The 10,595-nt window shown below is 40.7% G+C and overlaps 1 pseudogene; it reads left to right on the top strand.

Annotated features, from left to right (window-relative positions):
* The first annotated feature begins 8,497 nt into the window (after positions 1–8,497).
* On the top strand, positions 8,498–10,192 carry LOC111538100 (annotated as a pseudogene).
* The last annotated feature ends 403 nt before the right edge of the window (positions 10,193–10,595 follow it).

Below are 10,595 nucleotides of genomic sequence, written 5' to 3'. Positions count from 1 at the left end.
TGCAATGGCTGGTACCGGTTGTTCCTTTCCATGTTTAGGGCTTCCTTCAGGGTCTCTTGTAAGGCAGGCCTGGTGGTGACAAAATCTCTAAGCATTTGCTTATCTGTAAAGAATTTTATTTCTCCTTCACTTATGAAACTTAGTTTGGCTGGATATGAAATTCTGGGTTTAAAATTCTTTTCTTTAAGAACGTTGAATATTGGCCCCCACTCTCTTCTGGCTTGTAGAGTTTCTGCCGAGAGATCTGCTGTCAGTCTGGTGGGCTTCCCTTTGTGGGTAACCCGACCTTTCTCTCTGGCTGCCCTTAAGATTTTTTCCTTCATTTCAACTTTGGTGAATCTGGCAATTATGTGTCTTGGAGTTGCTCTTCTGGAGGAGTATCTTTGTGGCGTTCTCTGTATTTCCTGAATTTGAATGTTGGCCTGCCCTGCTAGGTTGGGGAAGTTCTCCTGGATGATATCCTGTAGAGTGTTTTCCAATTTGGTTCCATTTTCCCCCTCACTTTCAGGCACCCCAATCAGACGTAGATTTGGTCTTTTTACATAATCCCATACTTCTTGCAGGCTTTGTTCATTTCTTTTTCTTCTTTTTTCTTTTGGTTTCTCTTCTCGCTTCATTTCATTCATTTGATCCTCCATCGCTGATACTCTTTCTTCCAGTTGATCGAGTCGGTTGCTGAAGCTTGTGCATTTGTCACGTATGTCTCGTGTCATGGTTTTCATCTCTGTCATTTCGTTTATGACCTTCTCTGCATTAATTAGTCTAGCTGTCAATTCTTCCACTCTTTTTTCAAGATTTTTAGTTTCTTTGCGCTGGGTACGTAATTCCTCCTTTAGCTCTGAGAGGTTTGATGGACTGAAGCCTTCTTCTCTCATCTCGTCAAAGTCATTCTCTGACCAACTTTGATCCGTTGCTGGCGATGGGCTGTGCTCCTTTGCAGGGGGAGATGCGCTCTTATTTTTCGAATTTCCAGCTTTTCTGCCCTGCTTTTTCCCCATCTTTGTGGTTTTATCTGTCTCTGGTCTTTGATGATGGTGACGTACTGCTGGGGTTTTGGTATAGGTGTCCTTCCTGTTTGATAGTTTTCCTTCTGACAGTCAGGACCCTCAGCTATAGGTCTGTTGGAGATTGCTTGAGGTCCACTCCAGTCCCTGTTTGTCTGGGTATCAGCAGCAGAGGTTGCAGAAGATAGAATATTGCTGAACAGCGAGTGCACCTGTCTGATTCTTGCTTTGGAAGCTTCCTCTCAGGGGTGTACTCCACCCTGTGAGGTGTGGGGTGTCAGACTGCCCCTAGTGGGGGATGTCTCCCAGTTAGGCTACTCAGGGGTCAGGGACCCACTTGAGCAGGCAGCCTGCCCCTTCTCAGATCTCAACCTCCGTGTTGGGAGATCCACTGCTCTCTTCAAAGCTGTCAGACAGAGTCGTTCGCGTCTGCACAGGCCTCTGCTGCTTCCCCTGTTATTTTTTAGTTGTGCACTGTCCCCAGAGGTGAGTCTACAGAGACAGGCATGTTTCCTTGAGCTGCTGTGAGCTCCACCCAGTTCGAGCTTCCCAGCGGCTTTGTTTACCTACTTAAGCCTCAGCGATGGCGGGCGCCCCTCCCCCAGCCTCGCTGCTGCCTTGCAGTTAGATTGCCGCAGACTGCTGTATTAGCAAGGAGGGAGGCTCCATGGGCGTGGGACCCTCCCGGCCAGGTGTGGGGTATATTCTCCTGGTGTGCCGGTGTGCTTACCGCGCAGTATTGGGGTGGGAGTTACCCGATTTTCCAGGTGTTGTGTGTCTCAGTTCCCCTGGCTAGGAAAAGGGACTCCCTTCCCCCTTGCGCTTCCCAGGTGAGGCGATGCCTCGCCCTGCTTCAGCTCTCGCTGGTCAGGCCGCAGCAGCTGACCAGCACCGATTGTCCGGCACTCCCGAGTGAGATGACCCCAGTACCTCAGTTGAAAATGCAGAAATCACCGGTCTTCTGTGTCGCTCGTGCTGGGAGATGGAGACTGGAGCTGTTCCTATTCGGCCATCTTGCTCCAATCCTTGATGAGCTTAATTTAACTTCACTTCATATGTCCTATTCTTGGAAATCCAGAAAGTAAAAGGGCATAGTTTTCATTTTCATATTTTTAATAAATGTATGCTATTATTTTTTAAAAATCTAATAGCACAGCAGTAGAGAGAAAAGTAAAAATCACTTTCCCAACCGCAGAAATCACTGATAACAGACATTTTCTATGTATACAAAAAAACAGATGAGAGAGAGAGTGATTTAAAGTACTTTATCCTTTTATGGAACCATTTCTAGGCATGATATCATCTAAAATTAAAGATATGTAGAAATGAAAACAAAATGATTTCCTGCTGGAGTGGGAATAGCTTAGAGAATTTTACAGTTGGAAATGTTTTAGATAGCATGAAATTTAACACCTTCATTCCTTCATTTTAGAGATGAGAAAACATAACCACAGAGAGTGACCTGCTTTAGGACTCAGAGCCAGCATGAAAAGTATAGAAAGAAGCAGGGCTCTTTTCTTCACATTGTGGTATCCACATCCGCAAACCATGTGAGTTTCAGCACAGGTTCTCTCTGGTTGCTCTTCATATTCACACCCCTTGGAATTATTCCATATATCCATATATGCAATCCAAAATCCAAAGGAGCATGTAGTTTATTTTCTTTTATTCTATTTATTTATTTATGTTTTGAGGCAGAGTCTCACTCTGTCGCCAAACTGGAGTGCGGAGGAGCGATCTCTGCTCACTGCAACCTCCCCTTCCCAGGTTCAAGTGATTCTCCTGCCTCAGCCTCCCGAGTAGCAGGGACCACAGGCACACACCACACGCCCAGCTAATTTTTGTATTTTTAGTAGAGACAGGGTTTCACCATGTTGACCAGGATGGTCTCCATCTCTTGACCTTGTGATCTACCTGCCTCAGCCTCCCAAAGTGCTGGGATTACAGGTGTGAGCCACCGTGCCTGGCCTGCAGTTTGTTTTTTTAATCATCAATTTATATTATTAGTTATGTTACTAGGCAATTACTAGATAAATTTTCTGCATATCCAGTAAAGCAGATATTGCTTTGTTTTCTGAGTTTTTGTTTTGTTTTTGTTTGTTTTGTTTTGTTTTACAGAGATCCCAGGATCCCAGAGTATTGATCCAGTTCCCAGTTCCCAAAGGGTTACCATCGTGATAAGATCCCGAAGTCTTGTCTCTGGAATTGTTCGTCCCTTTCAGTTTCCACTCCTTTGTTTATTATTGGCACTCACCAAACTTTATCCATGAACTTAAAGCATCACCTGTTTGTGCTAAAACACCTTCTGCTAGGAGCAGCGGGGCTGAGGACGTTTGTTGTTGCCACAACCTTGAAGGTTACTGTACTGAAGCCCCAGGTGCTGATGATTCAGAGGATCCCAGCCTTCTAAAAATGTCAGCACTAACCCAAACAAAGGTAGCATGCAAGAATCCAGTATGACAGAGGTGTAATTTTCCAGACAAAGATTCCTCCAGTATCTTGCAGTATCGCACACAGAAGCTGGAAGAAGGAGAAATTACCAGGGGTTGGGGGCGATCAGAAGAGGTTCTATGGAAAGCAGGATACAAGTTGGATCTTTATGGAAAGAGAGGCATTAACATGGGTGTGTTATGGACACAGTGCCTCTGCTACACTTTTGACAAAGGGATTTAATTCTCCCACCTCCATCTTTGGTTACGGAGAAACAAATATAATAATGACCACAGAAACCGTGGAGTATTGTAATAGAAAATAACACCATATTGAAGTCAAAAGCCTAAGGGTAAAGTGAAATAAAAACAGCAGAACTGGAGAAATGGGATGAATATTATAAGCCTCGTTCTTCTCTGCCCCTTTTGGATTTCAGTTTTAATAGCTGCCTCTTCAGTGTGAATAAGTGATCCTGCAAGATAATCAGAAAGTGCACAGCCCAGAGCAGACAAAGGCAGTGTAAGCCAGAGCCTTTGAACGACTGGTGTGTCCCTCTCGATGAACTACACAAGGGTGGGGGCTGCAGGACGACACATCTGAGTGATCACTCTATTGAGAAAGACCACAGAGTTGTGTTGAATGCAGCTGCCATATGAGAAGAACATGGTCAAGGTTCTAAGCATTAGCACCAGAGCTGGCTGCAGTGATGAAAGTACAAGCACTACTATGCATTGGGAACCATCACACATGTAGAACTGCGCTTTAAACTTGACCTTTATTTCTCAGCAGTATCCCTCCCAAGAGAAGCCAGGGGTTCTGGTCTTTTTTGCACTGGTAAAAGGCAGTTGGAGCACTGTGTTTTGTTTTGGCCTGAACAGGGCCTTTGACAAACTCAAGTAGGTCTAAAAGACAGTGACCAGAGTGATGAGGACATCTCTAACTATGTCATAGAAAGAAGGATTGTAGCAACTTGAGATGTTTATCCCGGAGAGGCAAGGTACAGGGGAGTTACTTATCAGAATTTGGTGTCATTTCTAATTCCAGGTGTGTTTGTTTGTTTCCCCCACAATATATATCCATCTATCCATCCCATAGACTCTGAGTTCAAACAAACTGGGCTTGGAATCCTGGACTTATTTCTTACTTGTAGCCTTGCTCAAGATGCTTGACTTCTCTGAACTTCCATTTCCTTGTCTCAAAATGGAAAAAGGATTCCTTGCTTCGCAGTGTTTTTATAATGGTTAAACAAAACAATAGCTGCTCAATAGATGGCAGCTATCATTATCTTTGAAAGCAACACTGACCTTGGGTTGTATAATTTCCTGGCCAAAAAAAAAAAAAAAAAAAAAATGGCATAAGAAATGAGAGAGGTATGCATAGATTTGGGGGAAAAAAACAACCACTTTTTGTACTGGGCAGCAAAACACTTGTGGGGAGGGCTGCCTCCACATCTCAGAACAATCACTTCTTGGTACAATTTGGAAACATAAGATACCTACATGAAGAAGGAAGTGACTGGCAATTCTCAGTTGTACCAGTAGTAAGAGATGATTTGTAGCATCTAGAGCAACTCCAGGAATGCAATAAGCATTACTTAGTAATGATTGACATTTGTGACATCAACTCTATCAAATGACAAGTGTTTTTGAGGTTTCCTGTTCAGGGAAGAATAGGGTGAAGGGCTCTGTGCCTTCAGCTGCTGCTTTTTCTGGTGCCATAGGTGGTTCATCCATCTTCTGACTGATGTAGGAAAGAATGGAGGGAAAATACTCTGTGGGTACAGAATATCTGAGGGGCATAGAAATGGTCACATTTTAGCACCATTTCTATATCTGAAGTGAGTTTTCAGCCTTTTTCCAATGAAAATGTAAGTCCTGATTTCTTGATTTTAATCACAGTTCATTGCTGCCTGGCAACCTAGTGGTGCCAGGCATGGTGAAGGACCTTGCCCCACACCATGGCTGACCGTCAGCAGAGCTGCCACTCTGGTCCCAGCTAGATACCATGTCTCCTCCCCGGTAACTGAAAGGGCTCACATTTTCAATATTTGCACTTACAGCATTAAATATGTTCTAAGCAATTTCCATGTCTAAGAAATGTTTTTGAGATCTTATTTTTCCTAAGAAAGAAGAACTCATATATTCCTAACATCAATTTAGCTACCACTGCCTCAGACCTTTCAGGGTTTGACAGGATTCTAAGTTGATGAATGCATGTGCCTCTAGCCCTAATTAGTTTTCTGGTTGTTGAGTCAACAAATGAAAAGCTGTATTTCACTCATCAGCATTTTGTGGATCTTAAGAAAACAAATGTGCAGTATCAGAAAACATTTAGAGCCAACTTATGTATTTGCTGTATATACAGTACAATAGTTATTATAGTCGTGTGATAGATAAATCTAGGATTTTATCTTGCTCCTTCCTTATTTGAATTTGCTTTAAAAAAAACTGTGTGCACATGGATGTTAATGCAGGTGTTGGGAAACAAATAACAAACTGATCTCCACCAACTTTTGCCAAATAAATAATTCTTAATCACTTTCACACATACCCCCAAGAAAAATCCTATTTTAAGAGTTAAATTTTATATAAAGACATAAACACAGCCAATAGAATCTTATTCTGGAAAATTTATGTAAATCCTTATACTTTAAATATAACCTGTAGATTAATATATGAAACATAAATATGTACATAAGTAATGATCTCCCATCTACAGTGACTGGAATCGACTCATTGCAACTATACCTTCATTATATCCTCAGGAATTGTTGCCCTAATTATCTGGCAATAATGTGAAGATACTGAGTAACAGCGTCTGACAGGTAATAGGTATTTGATGAATGTTAGTTCCATTTAAGGTTAAGGAGGCAAAGTATTAATATTACAAGTGTATTGGACTGAAGACTTGGAGGGAAAGAGAGAAAGGATTTGGGGAATAACTATTGCTCTTTTGTTCCTCCCCTTGGGAAGTCCTATTGATATAAGACCATTAGGGGAAGGGAGTTGATGTGGTACTGAATCTCTCCAAGACCATATGTATGAATTTTTATAAAGGGAAAAGACCTAGCCCTCTTTTCTTGGTCCATGATTATTTCAGAGCCCACATTCTAAATTAGTTAACTCTTTGAAGGGGGTGGTCTTTAATAATATTTAAATACAAGGTAGATTTACCCTGAAGCTAATGAAGTTTAAGCTTCATGGCCCCTGTAAGGCCCTGGGAAGGGCCTGGGCAGTATGTTCTCATAGTAACATGTTTCTGTAAAATCTGCAAATACATTTTAACCATAATCAGTCAAAACTGATAATGTCAAAACCATAATCAAAACCATAAGTCAAAACCATAATCAGTCAAAACAAAGCTGTCTGTTTCTACTGTAATTTTTCCTTCATTGCACTTTCCCTCCTGTCAGATAGAGTTGGAGTGGCCACAGGACCTAGCTAAGGGTTTGGGTAAGCCAATTTGGGCTGTTTTGATTTAGTGAGGTGTACTTGTGTGGTTCACATTCATTTATGTTTACAGTTAATTTATGGCTATGTGTTATGGTATAGGGGTGGCTTCCAAGAATCATTCTACCTCCCATTGTGCTGACTCACCCAATGTCATAACCAAAGGAGCAGAGATCAATGTCATATTGCAATTTGAATGTGTCCAGTGATACCCAGCATCAAAAGGATGTGAGCTTGGAAGAGAAATATATCAAGGCAGATATTAGTCTGTGGAAAAATCTTACAAATATGGAGAAACTTAATGGACATTTTCCCCAAATTGATCATTCCCAGTGTAAATATTATTAGTAAAAAGTAATCAGAAAAATGAAATTAATACAAAATTTAAAATTATTAATTATTAAAAGCACATTTTAAACAACTACAGTAGAGGAATGACTGAATTATCTTTGTTGATTCTCTAGAGAAAATTTAACAAAGTTACTGTCATATGAAAAGGCAATTGAATATACAGACAATAAAAGTTCCTTAAGGAATTTAGTCTAGTGAATGATACAAACATTTCTAGGCTTCCACAAATGATTACAGTGTCATGAGGCAGGAGCTTCTAGTAGGATGAGCACTGAGTTAGTGTTGCTCCTCACTACACCTGGACAGGCAGGGTCAGGGCAAACGAGGATACTGGGTTTGAGGACTCAAGGATTTTGTAGAAATAGTTCACTTGACCCTAGAATGCAGGGTCATCTTTCTCTTTGGTTTTCTTATGATGATCCTCCAGAGAAGGGCTTGCCTTGGACAAGGGGAGGAGATAAAGACTGTTTGAACAACTCTGTCACCAGAATTAAAGAGGTTTTGATCAATCAAAAGTAAGTAAAAGTGTTCTGGTCCTTGAAAGCAGGTATTGGCTGGAGTCAGAGACAGAATCAAAGGGAATGGAGGGGTCTCTTCCTACTGGCTATGACAGATTTGTGGCCAATCAATCCTCTAGCTGAGAACAACTAGAACAGCTAATATAACACAAAAACAAAACAAAGTTAAATTGTCTGAAGGCATCAGAGAGCCACCAGTGTAACCAGGAATTGTGGAACCAAGATCACTGAGAGAAAGAAAATTCACTGAAGCCAACCCAACATTCCCCTTCTCTATTTCCCTTAGGTTTTCACTGATATAGAAGCAGCACAGGCCAAGAAGAGGAGAACCAAGAGGAAAGTGAATACTGTCAGGTTGAGGACTGAAGCTGAGCTATTGGCATCTCTTGGTGCTAGTGAGTTAAAATTAGTCTTCAGGATTTGCCAGCGTAAAGAATTCCTGGTATACACCCCAGAATTTCAGTAAGGCAAATAAGAAATGAAAGGGCTGAAATCCAACTCTAAATCACATGGAGTCCTTACCAGATGAAGATGATATGTTCCTACTCTGTGTCTCACAAACTAAAAACAAAACAAAACAAAAAAATACTTCTCAAAAGGAAAACAGCATTATCTAGAAAGAACTTCCATAGTGTGAAATGCATAATTTCAGCCATTTAATAAAAAACATGGAAATAGACTCATCCCTCACTCGCCACTGACGACCTGCCTCACCGCACCCACGTCCCACTGTCATCCCACAGAAATGCTTCAATTACCCACAGTCTTTTGCCAGATGAGACCAGTGTCTAGGGTACTAGCCCCTTATCTCACTTGGGATTTTGCCAGAGATGTAAAATTTGGTGCAGATTTCCAAGACTTATTGCTTCAAGGTGTAGACTTTTTAGCAGATGCTGTAGCTGTTACAGTAGGGCCAAAAACAATGATTGATCAACTGGGGAAGTTCTAAAGTAACAAAAGATGTTGTGACTGTTGCAAAGTCAATTGATGTAAAGGATAAACATAAAAATATTGGAGTTAAACTTGTTCAAGATATTGCTAATAACACAAATGACGAAGCTGGGGAGGCCACCACCAGTGCTATTGTACTGGCATGCTCTTTTGCCAAGGAAGGCTTTGAAAAGATTAGCAAAAGTGCTAATCCTGTGGAAATCAGAAGTGTGATGTTAGCTGTTGATGCTGTAATTGCTGAACTTAAGAAGCTGTCTGAACTGTGACAACCCCTGAAGAAATTGCTCAGGTTGCTACGATTTCTGCAAATGGAGACAAAGAAATTGGCAACATCATTTCTGATGCAAATAAAAGATTGGAAGAAAGGGTGTCATCACAGTAAAGGATGCAAAAACACTGAATGATGAATTAGAAATTATTAAAGGCATAAAGTTTGATTGAGGCTATATTTCTCCATACTTCATTAATATATTAAAAGGTTAGAAATGTGAATTCCAGGATACCTATGTGGTATTGAATGAAATGAAAATTTCTAGTGTCCAGACCACTGTACATGCTCTTGAAATTGCCAATACTCACTGTAAGTCCTTGGTCATAATTGCTAAACATGTTGATAGAGAAGCTCTAAGTACACTCATTTTTAATAAGCTAAAAGTTGGTCTTCAGATCATAGCAGTCAAACTCCAGATTTTGGTGACAACAGAAAGAACCAATGTGAAGATATAGCTATTTCTACCGGTGGTCTAGTGGCTAGTGAAGAGGGGTTAGCCCTCAATCTTGAAGCTATTTAGCCTCGTAACTTAGAAAAAAATGGAGAGGTCATTTTGACCAAATATGATGCTATGCTTTTAAAAGGAAAAGGTTTTTTCTTTTAAGGCTCAAATTAAAAAATGTATTCAAGTAATCATTGAGCAGTTAGATGTTACAATTAGTGAATATGAGAAGGAAAAACTGAATGTATGTCTGGCAAAACTTTCAGATGGAGTAGCAATGCTGAAGGCTGGTGGGACAGGTGATGTCAAAGTAAATGAATGAAAGAGTTATGGATGCCCTTAATGCTGTAAGAGCTGCTGTTGAAGAAGGCATTGTTCTGGGAGAGGGTTGTGCCCTGCTCCAGGGCATTCGAGCCTTGGATTCATTAACTCCAGCTAATGAAGGTTTAAAAATTGGTATAGAAGTTATTAAAAGAACACTCAAAAATCCTGCAGTTACTGTTGTTAAGCATGCAGGTGTTGAAGGATTTTTGATAGTTGAGAAAATTATGCAGTTTCTCAGAAGTTGGTGATGATGCTATGTTATGAATATGGTGGAAAAAGGAAAAATTGACCCAACAAAGGTTGTGAGAACTGCTTTACTGGGTGCTAATGGGGTGGACTCTCTGTTAACTACATCATAAGTTGTAGTTATAGAAATTCCTAAAGAAGGGAAGAACCCTGGAATGGGTGCAGTGGGTGGAACGGGAAGTGAGATGTTCTTATTCCTAGAATAGTGCTTTATTAATGAACTGCAACAGGAAGCTCAAGGCAGTGTTCCTCACCAATAACTTCAGAGAAGTCAGCTGGAGAAAATGACTGAAGGCTGATGTTTAAGAAAATCACTATAACCATCAGTTGCTGGTTTCAGTTGACAATATATAATGGGTTACTGCTGCCATTGTCCATGCCTACAGATAATTTATTTTGTATTTTTGAATAAAAGGACATTTGTGCATTCCTGATATTGGGTGCAACCACCATGTACCAATGTACTTCTTTCAACTTAAATCACAGAGGTATTTTTACTATTCTATAAGTCAGAATTTTAGTGCTTACTATCACCAGATGAAAAGTTAAGTAGCCTTTCTGTAGAGAATAAGAATTGTATACAAAGTAGGAAAATACCCAATTATGTGA

This window comes from Piliocolobus tephrosceles, chromosome 5, assembly GCF_002776525.5.
Source record: "Piliocolobus tephrosceles isolate RC106 chromosome 5, ASM277652v3, whole genome shotgun sequence".
Taxonomy (NCBI): domain Eukaryota; kingdom Metazoa; phylum Chordata; class Mammalia; order Primates; family Cercopithecidae; genus Piliocolobus; species Piliocolobus tephrosceles.
The sequence above is the reverse complement of the archived record's forward strand: the minus strand, read 5'-3'. Positions and strand labels throughout refer to the sequence as shown.